The sequence below is a fragment of the Nicotiana tabacum genome, chromosome 14 (assembly GCF_000715075.1).
Source record: "Nicotiana tabacum cultivar K326 chromosome 14, ASM71507v2, whole genome shotgun sequence".
Lineage (NCBI taxonomy): Eukaryota > Viridiplantae > Streptophyta > Magnoliopsida > Solanales > Solanaceae > Nicotiana > Nicotiana tabacum.
In genome coordinates, this window is record NC_134093.1 from 71,133,759 (window position 1) to 71,158,898 (window position 25,140).

Below are 25,140 nucleotides of genomic sequence, written 5' to 3' on the forward strand. Positions count from 1 at the left end.
GATTTATGACTATGTTATTGTAAGACCCCATAAGTTTAACAACCTTAATACCGTTATATACATTAGATATGGTATTTTAAGTGGAATATTTTTTCAAAAAAAGTTTGAAAAATATGATTTTATATAGTTATTAATATTACTACTTTCGAACATGCTTTAAATTATGCACATAATATGAGAAAGTTTATGAGATTTTCTTTATTGTAAAGATAGAAATTATTTTCTCACAAGAAAAGAAGGTTATCTTTTACCATTTTTAGAATTAAACGTATGAAAATTTATACTCTTTATATGAGATTAGGAAAATTAGAAGTTGAAAAAATATATGTATTTTTACATGGATGTTTTAATGAAATAATAGTGTATGTATTGATTTTACAAGGTACCACATGACCATGATAGTAAGATGTATAAAGTATGTTAAAAATGAGTAGTATTTTAAGCAATTTGAGATAATTCTTAATTATGTTGGTAATGGGTTAATTATTGATTTAAGTGGATAAGTGTATGAATTATTTTGTCCACGTGGAACCATGAAAATAAAAGTAAAGTGTGACTAATATGGGTAAATGATACGGTTGTGTCACATTTTGGGATAGGAATGCTTGCTAAGCATGGAAGTTATAAGTTGGGTGAACCCCACGATCCACCAAGAAATATTAGTTGGGGATCCTTTATTTAAGTGGCTTTCTAGGCAGAACACTAAGGATATATACAACAAGTATAGTAGAGATACCCTTAAGCTCAATGAATAGCAACAACAAAAGTATATGAGCAATCATATATTTCCATCTTTGGAGGAGATATAACGTGACTTCTATTTATGAAGAAGCAATCTTTTATCTTTGGATAAGTTAAAGAACCCCAACGTGGCAGCACCCCCTATCACATTTAAGTGACTCTTAAGTCTTGCATATATGGCATATTTTGAGGAATTAGGGTGACTTAGTCACCCATTAAGTGGGCCACACCCACTAAAGGGTTTCCTACAAATTAGTAAGATGTTACATGCCATCAAGTTTGCTTCATGTTTCTGCAAATGTGAATTCATGTGTTCCTTACAAATCCAATTGAATCTCTTATGTAAAGATCGTGAGTCCTTCAGAAAGCAAAACAATTCCATACCAAATATAGATAACGTTGGTTGTTGATTCTGTAAAGCGTGAATTACAAATTCTAAAAGAATTAGTTCAGGTATGTTAAGGCTATCACTTCTTTTCTTTTGGCATGATCCAAGTAACGATACGTAAATATAATGTTATTCGATAAATGGTTCTACTCTTAGCAGTTAAGGATGTCTATGTTATTTATTCCTGCAAAGTTATATTCAAGTATGTCTAAATACGTTCATAAGTCTCTACGGCCGGTTGGGCAGTCATGCATATTCATTTACTATCGTGCTACGGTCGGTTGGGTAGACATGCATATTCATTTACCACCGGGCTATGGCATGTCGGGCAGTCATCCATTTACCACCGAGCTACGACCGATTAGACAGTTACATATTTACCATTAGGCTACGGTCGGTCGGGCAGTCATGCATTTACCACCGTGCTATGACCGATCGGGTAGTTACCACTAATCATTTGGGCAGTCATGCATCATACGATATGGATAAGAGTCTCAAAGAGAAGCATTATATATATAAGTATAATAAGTATGCATATACGGTGGAACTTCAGAGATTCAGGTTGATTCTTATATGTCTTTAATTAATGTTGACTTATTGTTATATTTCAGTTCTGCCTTACATACTCAGTACATTATTCGTACTGACGTCCTTTTATTGGGGATGCTGCATTCATGCCTGTAGGTATAGATAATCAGTTTGACAAGCCCTCATAGTAGATGAGGTCAGCATTCAGCGAAGTATCGGTAAGACTCAACCTCATTTGGAGTGCAGCCGAGTCTATAAGTCATCGTGTCAGAGTTTTGCTACAAACTTATGGGTAGGCTGGTACCCTGTCCCATTTGATGTCGAATAATCTTAGAGGCTTTGTAGACAGAGGTTCATTTTGTACAGTATGTTAGAGGCCTTGACGGCCCATATATATTCATGTTTTAAGAATGATGGTTTATTGATACAACGCTTGCCCACTTATATAGTTATACATTACAAGTTGTGGCCATGTTGGCCCATGATAGTTAGAAGAATAAAAAAAATGAGTTACAGAGTTGTTCACTCAGGCCAGTACGCCACCGGGTGCCAGCCACGCCTCCCCAAGTTGGGGCGTGACAGCTACGAAGTATGTTTGGCCCGGGTGAGTCCCTCTGTGTGGAGGACAATTGCTTGCCTTTGGCGCCTGTGCTAAGAAACGTAGGAGGAGCTATCCCTAGCCCACGTGATGAACGTTTATTCCCCAAGATCTTCCGTGGGGGGATGATTAACTTTAGCAAGCGAGGCCACCATGCACTGCTACCCAACATGGATGACGATAACGATCGTGGGAGGATAGAACAGTTTGTTTCAGTTGCCACTAGTGACATCATCCTGGACTGCTATCCAGCATGGATGATGATAATTCTACTCTTGTTAAAGATCCTTTCCTCATCATTATTAACTTTGCTTCCTTTACCTGCCTTAACGACTCGATGGACTCCCCCTAGGGTTGAGGGCTTGAACCAATGGGTTCAGAAAATTTTGGACGTTATTACGCCCGAAACCCGCTCGTGGAAAGAGTTGTCCCTGAAATATGGGTAGAAGGCTAAAACTCATGGTAAGTCGAACTCATCTTGTCCTTTCCTTTTCTTATGAAAAAGTTGTTTGATTCTTCTCTCCTGTTGAATATAGGTCTACCCAGGGTTCAGTTGTCATCCCCAAGGAGGACATTTTAACTGATCATGCTGATGCGGCGAGGTTGATGCAGGAAGCTTTTTCACAGACCAGCGTCTCCGGGCTTGCTTCTGTTGCAAGTGCTTCTTCTCGGAGTCCCCGGTCGGAGAACAAGCAACCAAAAAGAAGGCGTTCCTCCGCCACCGGGGGAAAGAAAAAGAAGGCGAAGAATGGTGCCCTAAGTCATCTCTGGAAGTCATGGTGATGAGCCCTCCGCCTGGTCCGACCATAGATACCGTGATGATTGATGATGATGGAGAAGCTAGCGAGGAGGAAGCTTCTCTACATAGAAGACGACGACCTTCCTCAACTAAACAAACTGCTCAATCTGTTGAGTTAGTTACACCAACCGAGGACGATGTCTCGACGCTCTGAGAGGAGTATGAAATGGTGGAAAATGCCAACTCCTAATTCTGGATCCCAATCACTACGCCCGATACTGTGGGACTGAGTACCGGGTTCCTACCGTCTCCGGTTGATGAGCAACCAACAACCAGCACTGCGTTTGCTGCAGCTGCTTCTCACCCTTCAACACCATCAACTTCGTCTCCATCTTCACCAACTCTTCCACCAGCAACTGCTACATCATCTCCATCGGCCGCATCTGTCCGAGAAGAGGATGTTCCTCTCTCCCAGTCTCCAGTTCATGGGAATTTGGGGCAAAATTATGCTGCCCCCTCAGAAGATCCGCAAAGAAGGAGGAGCGTTACTCTCTCAGTCTCCACCGGATGCAACTTGCGATCCCGGCTGATGGAACTTGCTAACTATCTGAAGCCTTTGGCTTCAGAAAAAGATTGGGAAAATATACATACTCTCTCAGGAGAGTGCTTGTTGAACAACGACATGCACAATGCCACAGAGGTACATTCTTCATTTCTTTTATCATTTCTCCTATTTTTGACTGAATAAATATCCCGAGTTTGCCTTCCTTATTTTCCTGGCCAATTTCCTTGCTTCCGAGGGCCTCCAAAGGTTGATTCAGGAAAAAGAAGAACTTACCTCCGAACGGGATTAACTTTTGGTCAAGCGAGACTAAATTGCTGCTCGCCTCTCAGAATTGGAAGCCAAAGCTGCTGCGGCCATTATGTTGGAGACTCATTTGCAGCAAAGCGAGCAAGAAGTGGAAACTCTTAGTCAGGAGATTGCCCCCCCAAGGGTTCAATTTGAAGAGGCCAAGGCCAAATGGGCTGAAGTCGATAGTGCCATTCTTACTGCATCCGATTGCGAGGCTGCCTCCACTGAGAGATTGACCAACTTAGAGGTAGCCTTGAACTCCAAAACTGAAGAGCTTACTATTGCAAGGGTGAAATATGCCCAATTGGAGGAGAAGTATAAAAAGACCATTGAGCAAAATAGAATTTTTAGCTATACTGTCGGCGAACTTGACGTTAGCCTCAAGTCCATTAGATCTGCCTGGGAAAACCTTTCTACCGAGCTTAACCAACTCAAAGAAGAACTCAAGCACCGAGCGGCTTCCCTCATTATTGAGAAAACTTATGTTATGTACAGCATGAGGAGAAAAACCTTGGAAGAGGCTAAAGCGGGTATCATTGACTTTGATGTCGAAATCGCTAAAGCACGTGAGCTAGAGTCGGACGCTAAAAGGGGTCTCCCGGCAGGGCCTGATGCTTTCGGTTCTTCTGGTTCCAGTTCCCAAACTTTGGGAACTGAAGAGGAACTGGAAGGTGGAGATGTTGAAGGCCAAACTGATAAGGGCCATGATGTTGAGCCATCGGCGGATCTACCCACTTCCCTTGGGGGCACATGCACTTCTCTTCTTCCGGGTTCCGGAGATGCAACAATTTAGCTTTTCCTTTCTCTTCCCAACTTTTGTACCTGTGCCATTTTTGGCACATTTATTGTGAATAAAAACATCTTTTGCTTCAAATATTACATGAGTCTTTCTGCGTTCTTTTGTCTGAACATTTATGCAAGTTTTAATCTTTGCATTCTTTCTTGCTTAAGTGTTTTGCGCAAGTTTTACTATTTGCGTCTAATTATGTAAGGCCTTGGGTGTATTTCCTCTCAAAAGCATTTAGATTTTGGGCATAAGTTCTTCCGAAATCAACCCTTTATCATGAGGGTTTTTATAAGAGAGGACCCTCTTATGTTTACGGTGCTCTTGAAAAGGACGTCTCCTGTTCATTACAGCACTAGCATTTGAAGTACTTGTTTAACTTTCAAATGATAAAATCAATTCATCGTTCAGACAAGAAACAAGATATAAATAAAAGGATTTTATTTTATTCCTTCCATTTTCAAGAAGTACATAAGTATTTGTTATGCTAAAAAGAAATTGCCATTTCTTGTGGCTAACTTATACAACTTATTTCTACAGGGCTGGCTGCACAGTCCTCGGTCTCGATGACATAACTATATTTCTAGTTTTCGTATTCCGGTCGACGTGGCAGTCATTATTGCCGTATCCTCATATCATTCCCCCCAGTGTTCGAATGTGAAGAATGTGAATTGGAACACTGGAGGTTTTGCACCTTCGAGGTTCCCACTAATGAATTGCTAGATAATCTTCAGTTCGGTAACAAACTTCGCTCCCCCTTAGGAATTTATGATATCGAGCCAAAGACTATCTAACAATCCTCTAGTGGTTTGCACTTGTGAACAGTCAGGTAACCTTTGCTTGATAGCAAACCCAATTTCCCGGTGGAAATTTTGCTATCGAGCCAAAGATTATATAACCGCTCCGAAGTGGTTCTTCGCTTGTGTGCCTTGTTATTAAATGTCTTATTGCTGCTGCTGGGAAATTCTAGAGGCATTCCCAGGTTGGACCTAGCTTCCCTGCGTTGAGTTCCTGGGTGTTTTGAGTTTCTTTCCTTAGAACCAAGTCTCCCACTTTGAAATAACGGAGGTTGGCTCTTCGACTATAATATCTTTCCATTCTCTGCTTTTAGGCTGCCATTCTTATATGTGCCAAGTGTCACAACTCAAAACCCACTATAGGTCGTGATGGCGCCCAACGTCGCCGTTAGGCAAGCCAACGATGAACTAACAACTTAGTTATTCATTTTTTTTAAATCATGAAACTTGTTAGGTGGAGACATAAATGCGTTAAAGTCGTAGGTCAATATAATTTAAATATTAAACAAGTAAAAGTGTATCGATGTTAAGCAGACCATAAACAAATCCTAGAATATCCCCAAACCCGGTGTCACAAGTGCATGTGCATTTACTAAGAAGTGCAATAATAATACAACATCTGTCCGGAATGTAAATAAGATAGGATAAAGTAAATAGTACAATGGAGACTCTGTGGGCTGCGATACATAGCCTTGAATGTATCTCACCATAAAGTCTCCCCAGCAGCTGTGCCTACTCGCCCGGATGACCACCAAATGAACATGTCTGATTCTGCACATTTAGTGTAGAAGTGTAGCATGAGTACGTAAATCAACGCGTACCCAGTAAGTATCTAGTCTAACCCCAGAGAAGTAGTGACGAGGGGTCGACATCGACACTTACTAGAGGTCCAAAAATGCAGTATGCTAAATCCTAAACAGATATGAAGCACAACAGTAATAGTGGTATAAAACGATAACCAGCATAATCTTTCAAAATTTCTTTAACGATATAAACTTCTCAATCTCGTATCCTATCACAGTAGCTCGGAAAATTCCAAGTGCCAATATCAAATGAATAAGAAATACCATATAAAGTGCAAGGCATCAGTGGAAGAAAAATCTCGTGAGTATTCGGACTACTAGCGATATAATTGTTACGCAGCGCCTTCCTGAAGTTCCTTGGAAGGGCGACGTAAGGCTAAGCAACCGATGTCAGTACGGTTGCTGTCCGCCAACTGAGGTCCCCTCCGTACGCTAGACTAGATTGTCAGTGCCGTACGGGAAAACCAATGTCATGAGCAATTGAAAGAGAGCAAAAAAGAGAATTGAGAATGAAAGAAAGCTTGATTGCATTGAATGAAAGCTATTACAGAAAAACAAAACGGTGACGGTGTCGGGGGGGAGAGACACCAGTACAGAGAATTGTTTGCTTGCTTGAAAGTTTTGATTGCTTGGTCCCCCTTAATAATGCTTAAAAAAAATAAACCAAAGTTACATGACTAGATCTATGAAAGCTGGAAAATCACACTTAAAGAAAATGCAGCAAAACTACTCTATATTTACAATGAAAAGGACTTAGTCTTCTACAAAGCAGCAACAAGTCCGTTGGCAGCAACTTTGTCTTTAACATCAGGGTCTGCGTGTGCGGCATTGTCTACGCACGCGGCGCTATTGGCATCTGCATGTGGATGGGCGCTGGCGATGGCTATCGGTGGGGCGACAGAGGCACATGCGCGCTTGTCACTTGGAGCTGCCGAGACCACGGGGCCGACCGTGGCGACGGGCGTTGGGAGGCTGGCCAGGACGCCACGGGGTCCGTCCAAGGGGTCATGGGGCATGGTTGGAAAGCCGCCCATGACATTCTCCCCCACCTGAGTTGGCGACGTCCTCGGCGCCTTCCTTGCAAGGTAATCATCAATCAGGCTCTTGTAGGCTTTGAGGTTTGTTCCCCTCTCCCAAGTATTCTCCTCTGCATCACATCCCTGCCATTTCACCAAGAACTCCTGATGATCTTTTCTTGAGGCGTGAATCACTCGATCATCAAGAATAGCTTCAGCAAGCCTTTTCCCGGTTGAATTGGGGCCTCGAATACTTGGTATTGTAAGTTGGCTTCGTGAAGGATCCTTCTTCCCGAAAAGGTTTCAGGAGACTGACATGGAAAACAGGATGGATTTTCCACCAAGCTGGGGTATCCACCCGGTATGCAACTTTCCTAATGCGCCTTCCGCCTAGGCGAACTGTGGACCATGAGATTGAGTTGGTGCCGGGTGCGAAGCCACCTGCCCGGGCGCCGTACAGAATGTCACAACCCGAACTCGTCGAGCTTCGGAGACAATTGACGGAAATGCTAGACACAGGGATCATTGTGCCCTCTAAGTGCCCATACGGGTCCCCTGTGCTATTCCAAAAGAAACATGATGGTAGTTTACGACTCTGCGTGGATTACCGGGCTCTAAACAAAATCACCGTGAAAAATAAGTACCCTATTCCGCTAATGGCAGACTTGTTTGATAGACTGGGTGGTGCGACGGTATTCACCAAAATAGACCTGAGGACAGGTTATTGGCAAGTTCGGATTGCAAATGGTGATGAGCACAAGACGACCTGTGTGACAAGATATGGGTCGTACGACTTCCTGGTTATGCCCTTTGGCTTGACTAACGCGCCAGCAACATTTTGCACCTTGATGAACCAAGTCTTCCGAGAATACATTGATGAATTCGTCGTGGTTTATTTGGATGACATTGTGGTATATAGCTAGACACTGGAAGAACACCTGGAGCATTTGCGTAAGGTCCTAGCCCAATTAGGGGAGCACGAATTATATGCGAAGCTATCCAAGTGCTCCTTTGCTCAGAAACAAATTGACTTCCTCGGACATGTCATCGAGGAAGGGAGGATCAAGATGGACCAGCAGAAGATTCAGGCCATTACAGAATGGCCGCCTCCTAAGGATATACATGCCTTGAGGTCGTTCCTTGGTCTATGCAACTTCTATCGGCATTTTGTGAAAAGTTACTCCCTCATTGCAGTGCCGCTGACAGAACTTCTCAAGAAGGCCACCCCGTGGGATTGGGGCCCCAAGCGGGCAGAGGCCTTCGACCTATTGAAGATGGCTATGTCTAGTAGCCCAGTCTTAGCCCTCCCTGACTTGGCCTAGCCATTCGAAGTGCAAACGGATGCCTCCGACTATGCACTTGGTGGATTATTGCTACAAGAAGGGCATCCCGTAGCGTACGAGAGCCGAAAACTGAAGGATGCAGAGCAGCGCTATGCCGCCCATGAGAAAGAATTATTGGCTGTCGTTCATTGCTTATGCCTTTGGAGGCATTATCTACTGGGAGCCCCATTCGTGGTTAAGGCAGACAACACAGCCGTTAGCCATTTCATGACCCAGCTAAAGCTGAACGGTCGACAAGCTAGGTGGCAAGAACTCCTAGCGGAATTTCACTTCAACCTGGAGTACCGAAGTGGAAAGACCAATCATGTTGCCGATGCACTCAGTCGGAGAGCTGATCTAGCATCGATGTGTGTACTCGCCGCCCTAAAGGGAAGCGAAGTAACCACCACCATAAAAGACCAGATACAGGATCTACTCATCAAGGATCCTGCTGCATAGTATTTGGTTGATTTGGTAGGACAGGGCAAGACTCGCCAGTTCTACACCGAAGATGGTTTCCTGAAGGTGAAAGGGAACTGACTTTATGTTCCTAAAGGAGGAGATCTACGACGGGCTCTTCTTGCAGAATGCCACGATACTTTGTGGGCCGGTCATCCCGGCAAGGAACGCACCATGGCATTACTTCGCCGTGCATATTATTGGCCTCAAATGGTTGATGACGTCGCTCAGTATGTGAAGACTTGTCTAGTATGCCAGAAAGACAAGTCAGACTGCTTGACGCAGGCAGGGCTCTTGGAACCACTAGCTGTCCCAAAAAGACCTTGGGAAAGCGTTTCCCTGGACTTCATCACCGGATTGCCTAAGGTCGGAGATCTCACAACTATCTTGGTTGTGGTGGATCGGTTTTCCAAGTATGCTACCTTTATAGCAGCCCCACAATATATATCAGCAGAAGATACAGCTCGACTATTCTTCTCTCATGTCATCAAATATTGGGGCTTACCTAAAGACATTGTTAGTGATCGCGACTCACGCTTCACTAGCAATTTTTGGACCCAACTCTTTAAGTGCCTCGAGTCAAAATTGAGTCATAGCTCAAGTTTTCATCTGCAATCTGATGGCCAGATGGAGCGATTCAATGGCATGCTAGAGGAATATCTCCGGCACTTTGTGACCGGATCGCAGAAGAATTGGGTGAAGCTTCTGGATGCTGCTCAACTGTGTTTCAATTCACAAAAGAGCTCAAGTACCAACAAAAGCGCTTTTGAAATTGTTACTGGACAGCAACCGCTACTTCCACACACAGTGAATGCACCAAACATGTCAAAATCTCCTCGGGCTGCTAGCTTCTCAAAAGAATGGAAGCAAAATTTGGAGATAGTGCGGAGCTGTCTTATCAAAGCCCAAAAGCGGATGAAGAGGCATGCTGATCAGAATCGCCGCTTTGTTGAATGCCAGGTGGGAGACAAAGTGATGGTCAAAATCCCAAAGCGGTACGTGTTTGTAGGGGTCCATGACCCTCGCCTATTGCAAAAATATATTGGACCCTTGTCCATTGAAAGGCGCATTGGGAAAGTTGCATACCGGGTGGATACCCCAGCTTGGTGGAAAATCCATCCTGTTTTCCATGTCAGTCTCCTGAAGCCTTTTTGGGAAGATATGGAGGATCCTTCACGAAGCCAACTTAAAATACCAAGTATTCGAGGCCCCAATTCAACCGGGAAAAGACGTGCTGAAGCTATTCTTGATGATCGAGTGATTCACGCCTCAAGAAAAGATCACCAGGAGTTCTTGGTGAAATGGTAGGGATGTGATGCAGAGGAGAATACTTGGGAGAGGGGAACAAACCTCAAAGCCTACAAGAGCCTGATTGATGATTACCTTGCAAGGAAGGCGCCGAGGACGTCGCCAACTCAGGTGGGGGAGAATGTCATGGGCGGCTTTCCAACCATGCCCCATGACCCCTTGGACGCACCCCGTGGCGTCCTGGCCAGCCTCCCAACGCCCATCGCCACGGTCGTCCCCGTGGTCTCGGCAGCTCCATGATGTCTTCAAATTCCAGAAGCAACTCCTTCACGGGTGCAGGAATGGGACCCGAGAAGCGTTCTATATCTTCCATGCAGAGGGTAGCCAGGAACGTGGGTTCATGCCTTTTTACCCCCTTCTTCAACTGCAAGTCCGAGATGTTCTCGGCTGCCATCTTCATGGGAATGCATGGAATAATGCAGGGCTTGGCCCCATTTGCTCCCATCATCAGTAGCATGTCTGCATACGGTGCGCGCATGGTATTGGTCTGTCTCAGGAATTCCAACCCCACTATTAACTCAAAGTCATCTATGATCACTACGCGCAGGTTGAACTTTCCTTCATAAGGGCCAAGCTTCACTGGTACTTCTTTGGCTATTCCACCCACTGGTTGAGGTGGTGAGTTGATAGCCTTCACACGACCTTTGCCCTTTCCTACAACTAGTCCAAGACGCTCCACCTGAGTCGAGGCTAAGTAGTTGTGGGTGGCACCCGTGTCTATCATTGCCCGAATGGGCTTGCCATTTACCTTCATGTTAACGAACATTAAGGTCCTCTCTTGATGAGGAGGAGTCCTCAAATTCGCCTTCTTATTTCCTTTACTGGTAATTGGACAGGGGTCCTTCTTCTTGCGGATACCGGTATTGGTTCCCACTAAAGGCTCAGAAATGGAGCCAACAATTGCATTGAATGCACCTACTGGCTCGGTCTGGTCCGCATCATCGGCGTCGTCATCCGTCCCATCCTCAAAAGCTTGATGGGCGTTCATCTGTGCATGTGGGCATTCATTATTCCAATGTGGTCCGCCGCAATGACGACATCCTGAAGGGGGCTTCCTCCCCCGATCATTGTTGTTAGATGCAGCACTAGTACTGCCGGGAGAGGGAGCCTTGGATTTGGGTGCACTCCGGTCTCCTCCACTTATGCTAGGGCCACCAGTGTTTGGTTGGCCCCCTTTGTATCCTCCTCGGACAGGCTGTTGAGGCCTATCCTTCCGGGCTTCCACTTGGTAATCCCCAAGGCACTCTGCTGCTTGGATTGCCTTAGGCAACGTGTCTACCCTTTGTCTCTGCAACTCCATCCAGGCATAAGGTTTTAACCCTTCCAGGAAGGTGAAGAGTTTTTCTTTGTCCCCCATGTCACGGATGTTCAGCAGGAGCGCAGAGAATTCCCGCACGTAATCTCGCACTGATTTGGTCTGGCGGAGCTCCCGCAACTTTCTCCTAGCATTGTACTCAACATTTTCGGGGAAGAACTGTAGGCGTATGGCTGCCTTCAGTTCCGCCCATGTCTCGAGGGCATCTTCACCAGCCCTGATGGCTTCGTACTTCACCCGCCACCAGAGTTTTGCATCACCTTGAAGATACATGGCAGCAGTTGCTACCTTCTTAGCTTCTTCTAGGCCTCCCCCGGCATCGAAGTATTGCTCGATGTCAAAAATGAAATTTTCCACTTTTTTGGCATTCCAAGCTCCACTGTATGGCTTTGGCTCAGGAATTTTCAGCTTTTGTACCATAGGGGCGAGGTTCACACCACCCCCAAATTGGTTTCAGCCTCCTCGAAATAGGCCTTGTAAAGTAGCATTGACAACATTGAGCTGGCTTGTCAAGTTGTCTATAGTTTGTTGCATGGCAGTCACCCTATCTGCCTCTTGTTCCCTGTTGGCTAAATCCTCGGCACGCTCCTGCTGGAGGACCTCAAATTTACCCAAAATTTCAGCTGCCTCTGTGGATGCTGTTTGCCGGTCTCCTTCAGAGTCGCGACTGATGTTTTCTATGTCAACTTCGGCCTGGATGAGTCTGCGATCCAGGTCGTCCAACCTTTGCACTAGGCTGGTCTTTAGATCGGGCACCATTTCCATGATGGGCCGTAATGCGTCAACCGTTCCCTCAAGGGTCGCGATGCGATCCCCATAATTCACCATGGTCAGAAATGGTGGTGATTGCAATGTAATCCCTCGTCCGATGTCGAGCCTAGGCTCTGATACCAACTGTTATGCGGCGCCTTCCTGAAGTTCCTTGGAAGGGCGACGTAAGGCTAAGCAACCGTTGTCAGTACGGTTGCTGTCCGCCAACTGAGGTCCCCTCCGTACGCTAGACTAGATTGTCAGTGCCGTACAGGAAAACCAATGTCATGAGCAATTGAAAGAGAGCAGAAAAGAGAATTGAGAATGAAAGAAAGCTTGATTGCATTGAATGAAAGCTATTACAGAAAACAAGACGGTGTCGGGGGGGAGAGGGGAGGGAGAGATACCAGTACAGAGAATTGTTTGCTTGCTTGAAAGTTTTGATTGCTTGGTCCCCCTTAATAATGCTTAAAAAAATAAACCAAAGTTACATGACTAGATCTATGAAAGCTGGAAAATCACACTTAAAGAAAATGCAGCAAAACTACTCTATATTTACAATGAAAAGGACTTAGTCTTCTACAAAGCAGCAACAAGTCCGTTGGCAGCAACTTTGTCTTTAGCATCAGGGTCTGCGCGCGCGGCATTGTCTACGCGCGCGGCGCTATTGGCATCTGCATGTGGATGGGCGTTGGCGATGGCTATCAGTGGGGCGACAGAGGCACATGCGCGCTTGTCACTTGGAGCTGCCGAGACCACGGGGCCGACCATGGCGACGGGCGTTGGGAGGCTGGCCAGGACGCCACGGGGCATGCCCAAGGGGTCATGGGGCATGGTTGGAAATCCGCCCATGACATAACACACGATTATGCCGAGGTCATATGGCCCGATCCTATAAGAAATATGATGCTGCCGAGGCGAACGACCGATCCCATAATAATGTGTGCACTGCCGAGGGTCGAACAGCACGAACCATAAATGCATATATTATATTGCCGAGGCGAACGACCAGCGCCCATAAGAGTGCAGTACATAATCCTGCCAAGGCGTTCGGCCCGCTCCACATGAAAGGAAAGGAATTATCGAATTACGAGACATGTGCTTACGATACAGTATATAAACACAAAGTGAGTATAACCTTTACCCTTTCTAAAATAACTTTCCAACAACTCAAGGTGATAAGGCTCGGCCTAATATATATACATATATTTCTAAATCAGTTCAATAATAATTTCAATTAATTAAGCTAGAAAGATGAGTTCAAATAATTCAAATATTACATGATAAAGTCCTAAGTCTATCCGGACATAAACATGCTTTAGCTACGTACGGACTCTCATCACCTCGTGTGTACGTAGCTCCGACATCTAGTAGCATATAACAATTACATCGCCTAGGGGGTAGTTTCCCCCTCACAAGGTTAGATAAGAGGGAGACTTACCTCGCTCCGAAATTCCATAACCGGCTCAAACGCCTCTCTAACACCTCAACTCAAAGCCAAACGTTCCGAAACTAGTCAAAGAATGAACAACTCCATCAAAATGTACTCCAATGCATACAATTTAACAATTTATAATGATTCTCAACTCCGCTCGAAAAGTCAACAAATTCAAACCCTCGGGCCCACGTGCCCGGATTCCAAAAATTCTTGAAGATTGACATTACCCGTAAAGTTACGAACTCAAATATATGATTTATCCCAAATTCCATGTCCAATTTCATGGTAAAAATTCAAAAATACCAAATTCTAGGTTTTCTACCAAAATTCCAAATTTTTACTAATTTCCATGTTTAAATCCATATGTAAACCATGTATTTAACTCACAATATGCGGGAATTACTTACCTTGACATGGATGATGAAAATCTTCCCTCCAAGAGCTCTAAAAATCGCCCAACCAAATGAAAATGTGAGTGAAATGGGCTAAGTGTTCGGATTAAAAGTACCCCACTGCCCAGTGACCTTCGCACCTGCAGTCAACTAGCCGCTTCTGCGGCTCCGCACCTGCAGAAAATCCATCACAGGTGCGGCTCCAGCTCAAGTCAGCAGCCATCGCTTCTTTGCCCCAAGCAGCGTATCTGTGCTTCCGCTTATGTGGACCATAAGTGCTTCTGCGTTCACACACTTGCGTGATCAACTCCGCTCCTGCAGCCCAGGCCTTCTTGGCCAACCTCCGCTTCTGCGATCTCTTCTCCACATCTGTGACTTCGTAGGTGCGTAATTTCCCTCGCACCTACGCCCCCAGACCTCTTCCACAAAAATCACAGCTACGATGACCCCTACGCACCTGCGGTCACTCCTTCCGCAAGTGCGATTACACCAGTCTTCAGCAGCAACATCATCTCCTCAAATCCGAATCCTAACCCGTTATCAAACCCGATCCAAACCCGGGACCCCATCCAAATGTGCCAACACATCCCAAAATATGATACGGACTTAGTCGAAGCCTCAAATCATGTCAAACAACATCAAAATTACGAATCAATGGCCAAAACCTTTCTTTCAACTTTCCAACCTTCAAACTTCGCCGAACGCGGCCGAATTTCACTTAAACATCCCGGAATAATTCCAAACTTTACGTACAGGTCATAAATCACAATACAAACCTATTCCAAGGCTCGAAACCTCTAACGGACGTTGATTACATCAAAATCCACTTCAAACCAAACTTATAAAATCCTAAAACCTTCAAAATGCCAACTTTTCAAATTAAGCGCTGAAATGCTCCCGGACCACCCGATACTCAATCCGAACACATGCCTAAGACCGAAATCATCATACGAACCTATTAGACCCTTCAAATTATAATTCCGGGATCGTTTACTCAAAAGTCAAATCTTAGTCACTTCTTCCAACTTAAAGCTTCCGAAATTAGAATTTTCTATCGAATCAACTCTGAACTTCCTGAAATTCAACTCCGACCATGCGTACAAGTCATAATACATGAAGTGAATCTACTTAAGGCCTCAAACTGTCGAACGACGTGCTAGAGATCAAAATGATCGGTCGGGTCATTACACCAAGTCCCTGCACTTATCGAGTGGCTTTAAGCTTACTAGCATCGCTTCGCTGTTTGTCTCTTCACTTGCCTGGAAATATATCAAGGTAGGCTCTCCTACTTCCACCGAGATTATGGCTTCTGCTCCGTACACAAGGGAGAAAGGAGTTTCTCCTGTGCTTGATTTGGTCATTGTTCGGTACGCCCATAACACTCCAGGCAATTTCTCATGCCATCTTCATTTAGTCGCTTCCAACCTCTTCTTTGAGATTTTGTATAATCTCTTTGTTCGTTGATTCCATTTGACCATTTGAGCTCGGATGATAGGTCGAAGATGTGATTCTTTTGATTTTCAATTCTTCAAGGAATTTTGTGATCTTTGCGCCTATAAATTGTGGCTCGTTATCACATGCTATCTCTTTTGGTATTCCAAATCTGCAAATTATGTTCTCCCACAAGAAATTCACCACTTCACGTTCGCCGATCTTCTGATAAGGACCTGCTTCAACCCACTTAGAAAAATAGTCAGTTAGAATTAAAAGAAATATTACCTTACCAGGGGCCGGAGGCAGTGATCCGATTATATCCATTCCCTACTTCATGAACGTCCATGGAGATAGAACTGAATGTAACGGCTCTGTCGGTTGATGTACCAATGGGGCGTAGCATTGGAATTTATCGCATTTTTGCACAAAAGCTTTTGTGTCTTGTTCTATTCGCGGCCAATAATATCCTGCCCTTACCAGTTTTAGTACCAAGGAATCTGTGCCCGAATGATTTCCACATATCCCTTCGTGGACTTCTCACATAACATAATTAGCTTCGCATTCTCCCAAGCATCGGGCCAGTAGGCCTTGGAAAGATTTCCTGTATATGTTACACCATATATTTTCATACATGAAAGTACGCCATAAATAAATTAATGAAAGCTCGGAAAGAAGATGTTACATCCCGCATTTTTGTACGTTAAAGTTTCGTCGTAAGTTAATCGACGTAAGTTCGGGAATAAGATTTTTTTTGGGATTACAAGCATTATGCTATTTCAAACAAGTGATGAGTAAATTCGTGAAAGTGATAGGGTAAACAAATCAAAGAAAATGAGTTTCGTTGAAGGTTGTTGGTGAGGGATAAAATACAGCCCGAGCTAAAATACCCGATATTTATGGACTAGTACCATACAAGGTATCACATGGCCATGATAGCAAGGTGTACAAGGTATGTTAAAAGTGAGTAGTATTTTAAGTAAGTTGAGATAATTCTTAATTATTGGGTAATGGGATATTACCTAATTAATTAGGGAATTATGTGGATAATTGGGTAATTAATAATTTTTAGTGGGAGATTAATTAAAATCTGTGGATAATCAAAGATTTTGGAGGACCTATCCCCCCAAAAACGTGGCAACCCAAGATTACTCTTAGTCAATAAAATATGTGGCATGTAGGGGCCTTAAGGCCAAAAATTAGTCATCTTAAAGTGGGCCCCACTCTCTTTGATAAAGACACCAAGTCATTAAAGGGAAATGATATATTTAGAATGCAATGGATTACAAAAAACTCTTATGAAGTGAGATGCTCTTAAGAGCCAACATACGAATTTTCCCATATCAGTAAGAAAGTGAGGTGCTTATGTTTGCTAAGCTATCGGATGAAAGCCACAAAATTCATACGAGACTACGTAATGTAATAGCAACGGGATTTGCAATTCTAAGGGGGCCCAATGCAATCTTTCTCAAGAATATCATACGAATTTTTTTCTACTTCGATCTGCCGTTACGTGTTGTCGCAGTTGGCGTGTGTTAGGGGGATTGTCAAGAGAATCGGCTCAGGTATGTTAAGGCTATCCCTTCTTTCTTTTTGGTTGATCTACACGACACAAACGAAACGAGCAAATGCACAACTTCCATAAATTACTCTATTCATAGAAGTATTAGAGATGCCTATGTTCTTGAATTCCCATATGTCTTATTATTCTATCATCTGTTCATGGGTCTCAGAAAATACGGTAGTTGATCAAGTTTGTTTCATGATATTAATCAGAGGTATAATGGTCTTATGACATTCCGAGAGATTTTATTGACGTACTTCTCATGCATTGCATTCATTTATACATGTACATTGACCCATGACCAGACGGCGTTATATACACATATATATGTATATTATATGTATATGGGATATAGAAAAAGGTTACGGCATTGTATACGCACCACCACCTGATCAACTGGTATACATTGATGATTTGCCCACGGTGGCCAAAATGATATGATGGGATGCCCTCAGAGGCTTGATGATGTTATGAACGCATATACCCATGCATGGTATGACGTTTATATGTATATGCATGACATTATAATATTAAATGATTCACAGAGCTATTCAGATATACATGTTGAGTCTTTTACTCCATGTTTCTCTCATGTCTATTGTTTACTGATTTTCATTCCTTACATACTTGGTACACCATTTGTACTGACGTCCCTTTTTCCTGGGGATGCTGCATTTCATGCCCGCAGGTCCCGATAGACAGGATGAGAGCCCTCCAAGTAGGCTATCAGTTCAGCAGAAGGTGTTGGTGCGCTCCATTTGCTCCGAAGTTGCTTATTTGGTCAGTATGATTAGGACATGTATTGATTAGTATGGTGGGGCCCTGTCCCTACCTTTATGACATTTATGTACTATTAGAGGCTTGTAGACAGATATCATGTACGTAAAAGATTGTATGGCCTTGTCGGCCTATGTTCAGTGTACGAGTGGTTATTTTGGTCTTATAGGCCCGTATGTCTTATGCATAAGTTGATATTTCATGTAATATTCTACTTATCTCACGGCAGCCTCTCCGGCTCAATTATCTATGATAGTATGATACGAAAATATACGTTATGTTGGTACTCGGTTGAGTAAGGTACCGGGTGCCCGTCGCAGCCCATCAGTTTGGGTCGTGACAAAAGTGGTATCAGAGCAGTTCTGTCCTAGGGAGTCTACAAGCCGTATCTAGTAGAGTCTTATTTATTGGTGTGTCGTGTACCGCACTTATAAGCAGGAGGCTACAAGGCATTTAGGACTGTCACTCTTTCTTCTTACTCTAGATCGTGTCGGAGAGCTCAGTTGTAAGAACTCAATTTCCTAAACTCTATCTTATTCATAATACGACGATGCCTACATCTAGAAAGATGTTTGGTAAGGGATTGAATGTGGCTGTGGAAGAATTGAGTAAGAGGAACTCGATTTTACATCATGCTTATGATGCGTATTTAAGGTCTCCTTTAGAACATGTGGGTACTAAGACGTGTAAGCTTCTTGATAAGAAACCTTAAGGCAAGAATATCTATTCACCCATATGGTAAAAAGCAATGAGAGATTCAGAAGATAGATACAAGTTTCAACGAGTAAAAGAAGCAAGGTGAAGAAGGGTACGAGGCACCCAATTAATAAAGATTATTAGTATTTACAATTCAGGCAGAGGAATATAAGCCTTTTGAGTTACCTTCAACAATAACAGAGGTATGTACAATAGGCCACACCCATCTCATTTATGCCCTATGGGGGCTAACATATATAGTTTAAGAGAAGGACAGGATATCAGGATCTAACTGGGGTTAGAGTAACCCAAAATAGTCGATGGATTGTTAGCGTTAGCTGACATTTTCGAAAGATAGCAAACATGGTTATGGTTCTCCTTGTGAGACACCCAAATGGTGCACTCTAGAATATTACAATTAGATGTGAATACTAGCATGTTCATAAAATTTAGAAGATAGGCACTGAAATCCTGGAAGGGATAAATATTACCTTAGAGTGGCTTCCATCCCTAGCAGAGCGAGAACGTTAAGCAACCCGAAGAGCCACTAGATGGAGCAAGGGGAGCTAAAAGCGAAAGCATATTTTGTTGAAGTTTTCAGAATAAAGTGATAGACATAAATATTAGCAAGGAAATAAGAAGAGAGATAATGAAACAATATGAGTAAGATGTGAGACATGGATGACAACGGTAGATCAAAATAAAATTTAACAGTATTACAGAGTCTATAGTCAAATGAAGGAAGACGAGAGGTGACAGGCCTTGAGACAACAAAAGAGTATAGGCCATAAAGTCATATCCTCATTTAGAGAAATAAGTTTGTGACTCCAACGCGATTACCAAAAGGAAATATTAGACCCCAGAGTAACAGAAATCAGTATGGGCTAGTGAACAAGATAAACTAAATATGAATTAGAGACTGAGTGATCTGATAATAGCCGACATCATGAGAATTTCATATTGCATTCTGGCGATAATAGAATGGACGACAAAAGAATAACTTTTAAAGGTAATTCAGGAAGACTCTTTCCTAAAACAAGCAATGTGTGCAAAGTAAAGCTTAAGGGACTGTATGTGCCAGTTATACTAAGTGTCACCCTCTCGAGTAAGGAATTTTGTTATCCTTGGTACATAAGGATTACCGCAAGGCGAGTAAGGGTCATCGATGATATGAAAGGAAGCCAAAGATGAAGAGGTAAAACATCTATAGTTAGGTCGTCGTAGCTCCAACTTTTAGTGCTCCACTAAAGGGGGAAATATGGAGTGATGTGGTATTAAGTCAGAATTAAGTAGTTCTAGTAATTATGGAATGGTAAGGGAAGAATGCGATTAAAAAATGAAAAAGGGATGAGATTGCACTTATTCAAAGCCTACAGATATGCTACGATTCCAGAATATTATGCAAACACGATGTCAAGGAAAGGAAGTAAGGGTCCCTGCCCGAGATGTTATTAATAGATAAGGAGCCAGTGCGAGACGTAAGTTAAGACAAAGGAAATAACCCAAGATAGATTACGCGGAATATTGATATGAGAATGGGCCAACGAGTAGTTAGTAGTTGATTCAAGAAGAGCCTAGTTATGGCTAGACGGGAGGTTACAGACAGATCAGTAGATCATGCAAGATGAACATAGTAAAACCCGATATAGTAAATTCAGTCTTGCAGTTATGATATTGTAATACTTGAGAAATATCCAGATAGGAGTTGGGGTAGTTAAAGGTACCATATGAGTGTTACGGAAATAAAAGAGAGTGCCACTGGGAAGACAGTAAAATATCAAGTTCAGAAGCAACCCTACAAGCACAAGGACGTGGAGGTAAGTAACTACAGATAATTATAGGCAAGGAAAGGACATCAAAAGGTCCGTCGAGTATACAATGTAATAAGCTCATAGCTTTACAAGAATCAGAGGATCCTCCCTAAGTACTACAATGAAAAACTAGCTGAGGAAATAAGGAAGAAGGCTTCAACCTAAGCGCAGTAACCGAAAGAGGAAATGGTCTTGTAACAATAGTCTCACAACAACATTGTAAGCACTCTATAAGAAAGTGACCCCTATTGTGGATAATGAACGGGGAGTAAAACCAAAAGTAATATTCGAGATCATATGAGTTGCATAAAAAATCTAGCATGCAACAAGGAGGCAGAAAGACGAGGAAAAGTAATAACTTACATTTAAAGAAAGCTGAGAAGGAACAAAAAGAATTATTCGATTAGTGATCCAGAGTGAGTTACGTTATGAATGCACTTTAGATTTTGGAGTATTATCCATGTAGCATATGTGTTGACAATCATACAACTGTAGAAGACTCTGGTATAAGTTAAAAGAAAGAATTGAGTCCAGGTCATAGACAAGGGATTGAATTGTTAGATGATGGTATCACGGATATTCCATAGCGGCTATGAAAGACTAAAGTAATAACTAATACCAGGAGCCCCAGATCGGAAGATAGCTTAAGCCTATACAAAGGCTAATCAGAAAGAAGAGGAAACTAAAGAGTTACATCAACAAAGCAAATCAAAAGTCTGATTATTGGACCCAGAAAATTTTAGACATCATGATTGAGAACATAGCAGAATCACTCTTAATATCAGAGGTACAAGAGAGATAGTACAACAACTATATTCTATAAGGACTCTTTGATGAAGCCAATTAGAAGAGCACCAGCCTTATAAGAAGTCAGTATGAAGCTCCCACCGGATTGTGTATGCACCAGAGGTGCAAGTGTTATAATAGAGCTTCAAGTTGTGGATGTGAATTATACCTATGTGGAAGGGAGATCATAAAAGAGATAGAAGATGTGAGGTGAGATTTTAAGGTAAGTAAGTAAAAGGTGAACAACGTACGAGATACTCAAATGCAAAAGGTTGTGAATAGTCCATACTTCAGATAGAAGGCCAAAAATGCTGGGACTCAGTATCCAGGAATGATAACGGCATCGTCAGTGGCATATTTTCCTGCCTATGGTTTCTATGTATCAAGAGGTCTAGTTAAAAGAATAAAGAAGAGTTGGAGACGATATGATGTCTCGCTTGATGTTCCAGAATGACATAAGGAAATCTATGGTGCAAGTAAGTTGAAGGGTTGCGAATAGTATAAATAGATACGTATAGGTCGCAAGCTAAAGTATAGTAAAGCGACAAGGTTTTATGACAGGAATAAGGATGAGAAAGGGCGAGTGGGAAGGTGACGAGAATGGATAAGTCCTCGGGATTAAGCACATGTAAACAAGAGAGCTAATGGTTTCTCTAAGTTATAGAAAGTTCAGTGTAGCCTGAATGAACTCAAAGGAATCTAAGACTAATAGCATTTAGAAGAGATAGAATGATGCTTGGTAGTAGAATAAGGGTGTAATTGTGATAGATAAAGGATGATGTTTGGGCCTTGATTGAGTAATGATTTCATGAATTGTACATGATTAAAATACCCACGTTAGGTAAATCACATTAGGATGCTATGAAATACGATTATGGAAGTATAGTATCGTATCTCCCCCAGGTGGGTCAGGAAAATTACTTCAAATGTTCCACGATGCAACGTGAGCCCTAGTGATTACGTAAGAGATTTCAAGTTACCAGTGGTAGATTGTAGATCAATATTGAGGTGAATCAACAATGGATGAACAAAAGTCACAAAGTATGAGATGAAATTAGGCCATCATTCTTAAGATGAACAATAATGAGGAAGCATTATAAGGACTTAGATTTATACATATAGGATGAGCAACAAGAGTAACCTGGAGTTTGGTAGCAGACCTCAGTAACGATAAATCGAAGTAAGAGTTACGGTATATTATGACCTACCTTGGTGCAGTAAAGTCATACAGATGGAAAAATGAATCTATGAAACAAGATATAGCAATATTCGTAAGTTCAACAAAGTACCGAGCGAAGAACCTCATTGTACTTATAGATGCCCAGGAGGGACATCTTATTAAGCTCTGTATATGTTCACAAAATGAGGCCTAGGGATTGGCTAGAAGCTGGAGGAAAAAGGAGAGAAGAGTCGCATAGGCGCACTTACAAAGTCGGAGTCGTACAAGCTGCATGATAAAAGATAGCAACAATTACAAGATTGGAATGATTCCGACCACGAGTCGTGGTGTGAGAAAGAGGCCAAAAGGGGGGAATGCCCTGGCCTTTGCATTTATTCACAGAACAACTGCCTAGATGGCAAGGAGAGTACTAAAGTATTCGTAAGAGCTATAGGTTATGATAATGATAAGTGCACTAGTCAACATTCGAGTACGAATGTTCCAAAGGGGTTAATGATGTTACACCACATATTTTCATACGTGAAAGTACGCCATAAATAAATTGATGAAAGCTCGGAAAGGAGATGTTACATCCCGCATTTTTGTACGTTAAAGTTTCATTCGTAAGTTAATCGACATAAGTTCGGGAATGAGATTTTTTTTGGGATTATAAGCATTATGCTATTTCAAACAAGTGATGAGTAAATTCGTGAAAGTGAGAAGGTAAACGAATCAAAGAAAATGAATTTCGTTGAAGGTTGTTGGTGTAGGATAAAATACGGCCCGAGCTAAAATACCCGATATTTGTGGACTAGTACCATACAAGGTACCACATGGCCATGATAGGAAGGTGTACAAGGTATGTTAAAAGTGAGTAGTATTTTAAGTAAGTTGAGATAATTCTTAATTATTGGGTAATGGGATATTACCTAATTAATTAGGAAATTATGTGGATAATTGGGTAATTAATGATTTTTAGTGGGAGATTAATTAAATTTTTTGGATAATCAAAGATTTTGGAGGACTTAACCCACGAAAAAATGTGGCAGCCCAAGATTACTCTTAGTCAATAAAATATGTGGCATGTAGGGGCCTTAAGGCCAAATAATAGTCATCCTAAAGTGGGGCCCACTCTCTTTGATAAAGACACCAAGTCATTAAAGGGAAATGATATATTTAGAATACAATGGATTACAAAAAGCTCTTATGAAGTGAGATGCTCTTAAGAGCCAACATACGGATTTTCCCATATCAGTAAGAAAGTGAGGTGCTTATATTTGCTAAGCTATCGGATGAAAGCCACAAAATTCATACGAGACAACGTAATGTAATAGCAACGGGATTTGCAATTCTAAGGGAGCCCAATGCAATCTTTCTCAAGAATATCATATGAATTTTTCCCTACTTCGATCTACCGTACGTGTTGTCGCAGTTGACGTATGTTAGGGGGATTGTCAAGAGAATCGACTCAGATATGTTAAGGCTATCCCTTCTTTCTTTTTGGCATGATCTATATGACACGAACGAAACGAGCAAATGCACAACTTCCATAAATTACTCTATTCATAGAAGTATTAGAGATGCCTATGTTCTTGAATTCCCATATGTCTTATTATTCTATCATCTGTTCATGGGTCCCAGAAAATACGTAAGTTGATAAAGTTTGTTTCATGATATTAATCAGAGGTATAATAGTCTTATGACGTTCCGAGAAATTTTATTGACGTACTTCTCATGCATTGCATTCATTTATACATGTACATTGACCCATGAACAGATGGCGTTATATATGCATATATATGTATATTATATGTATATGGGATATGGAAAAAGGTTACGGCGTTATATACGCACCACTACCTGATCAGCTGGTATACGTTGATGATTTGCCCACAGTGGCCGAAATGATATGATGGGATGCTCTCAGAGGCTTGATGATGTTATGAACGTATATACCCATGCATGGTATGCCGTTTATACGCATATGCATGACATTATAATATTAAATGATTCACAGAGCTATTCAAATATACATGTTGTGTCTTTTACTCCATGTTTCTCTCATGTCTATTGTTTACTGATTTTCATTCCTTACATACTTGGTACACTATTTGTACTGATGTCCCTTTTGCCTGGGGACGTTGCATTTCATGCCCGCAGGTCCCGATAGACAGGATGAGAGCCCTCCAAGTAGGCTATCAGCTCAGCGGAAGGTGTTGGTGCGCTCTATTTGCTCCGGAGTTGCTTATTTGGTCAGTATGATTAGGACATGTATTGATTAGTATGGCGGGGCCCTGTCCCAACATTTATGACATTTATGTACTCTTAGAGGCTTGCATATAAATGTCATGTACTTAAAAGATTGTATGGCCTTGTCGTCCTATGTTCAGTGTACGAGTAGTTATTTTGGTCTTATAGGCCCGTATGTCTTATGCATAAGTTAATATTTCATGTTATTTTCTACTTATCTCACGGCAGCCTCTCCATTTCAGTTATCTATGATAGTATGATACGAAAAGATACGTTACATTGATACTCGGCTAAGTAAGGTACCGGGTGCCCGTCGCGGCCCATCGGTTTGGGTCGTGACAATACAGTTGGCCTCCTTTGAAGCTATATCGTACTGCTTTGGTGCGCAGCCCCGGGATGCCTTGGAGTCTTCAAGAAACTTCCCATGCTCGAGAT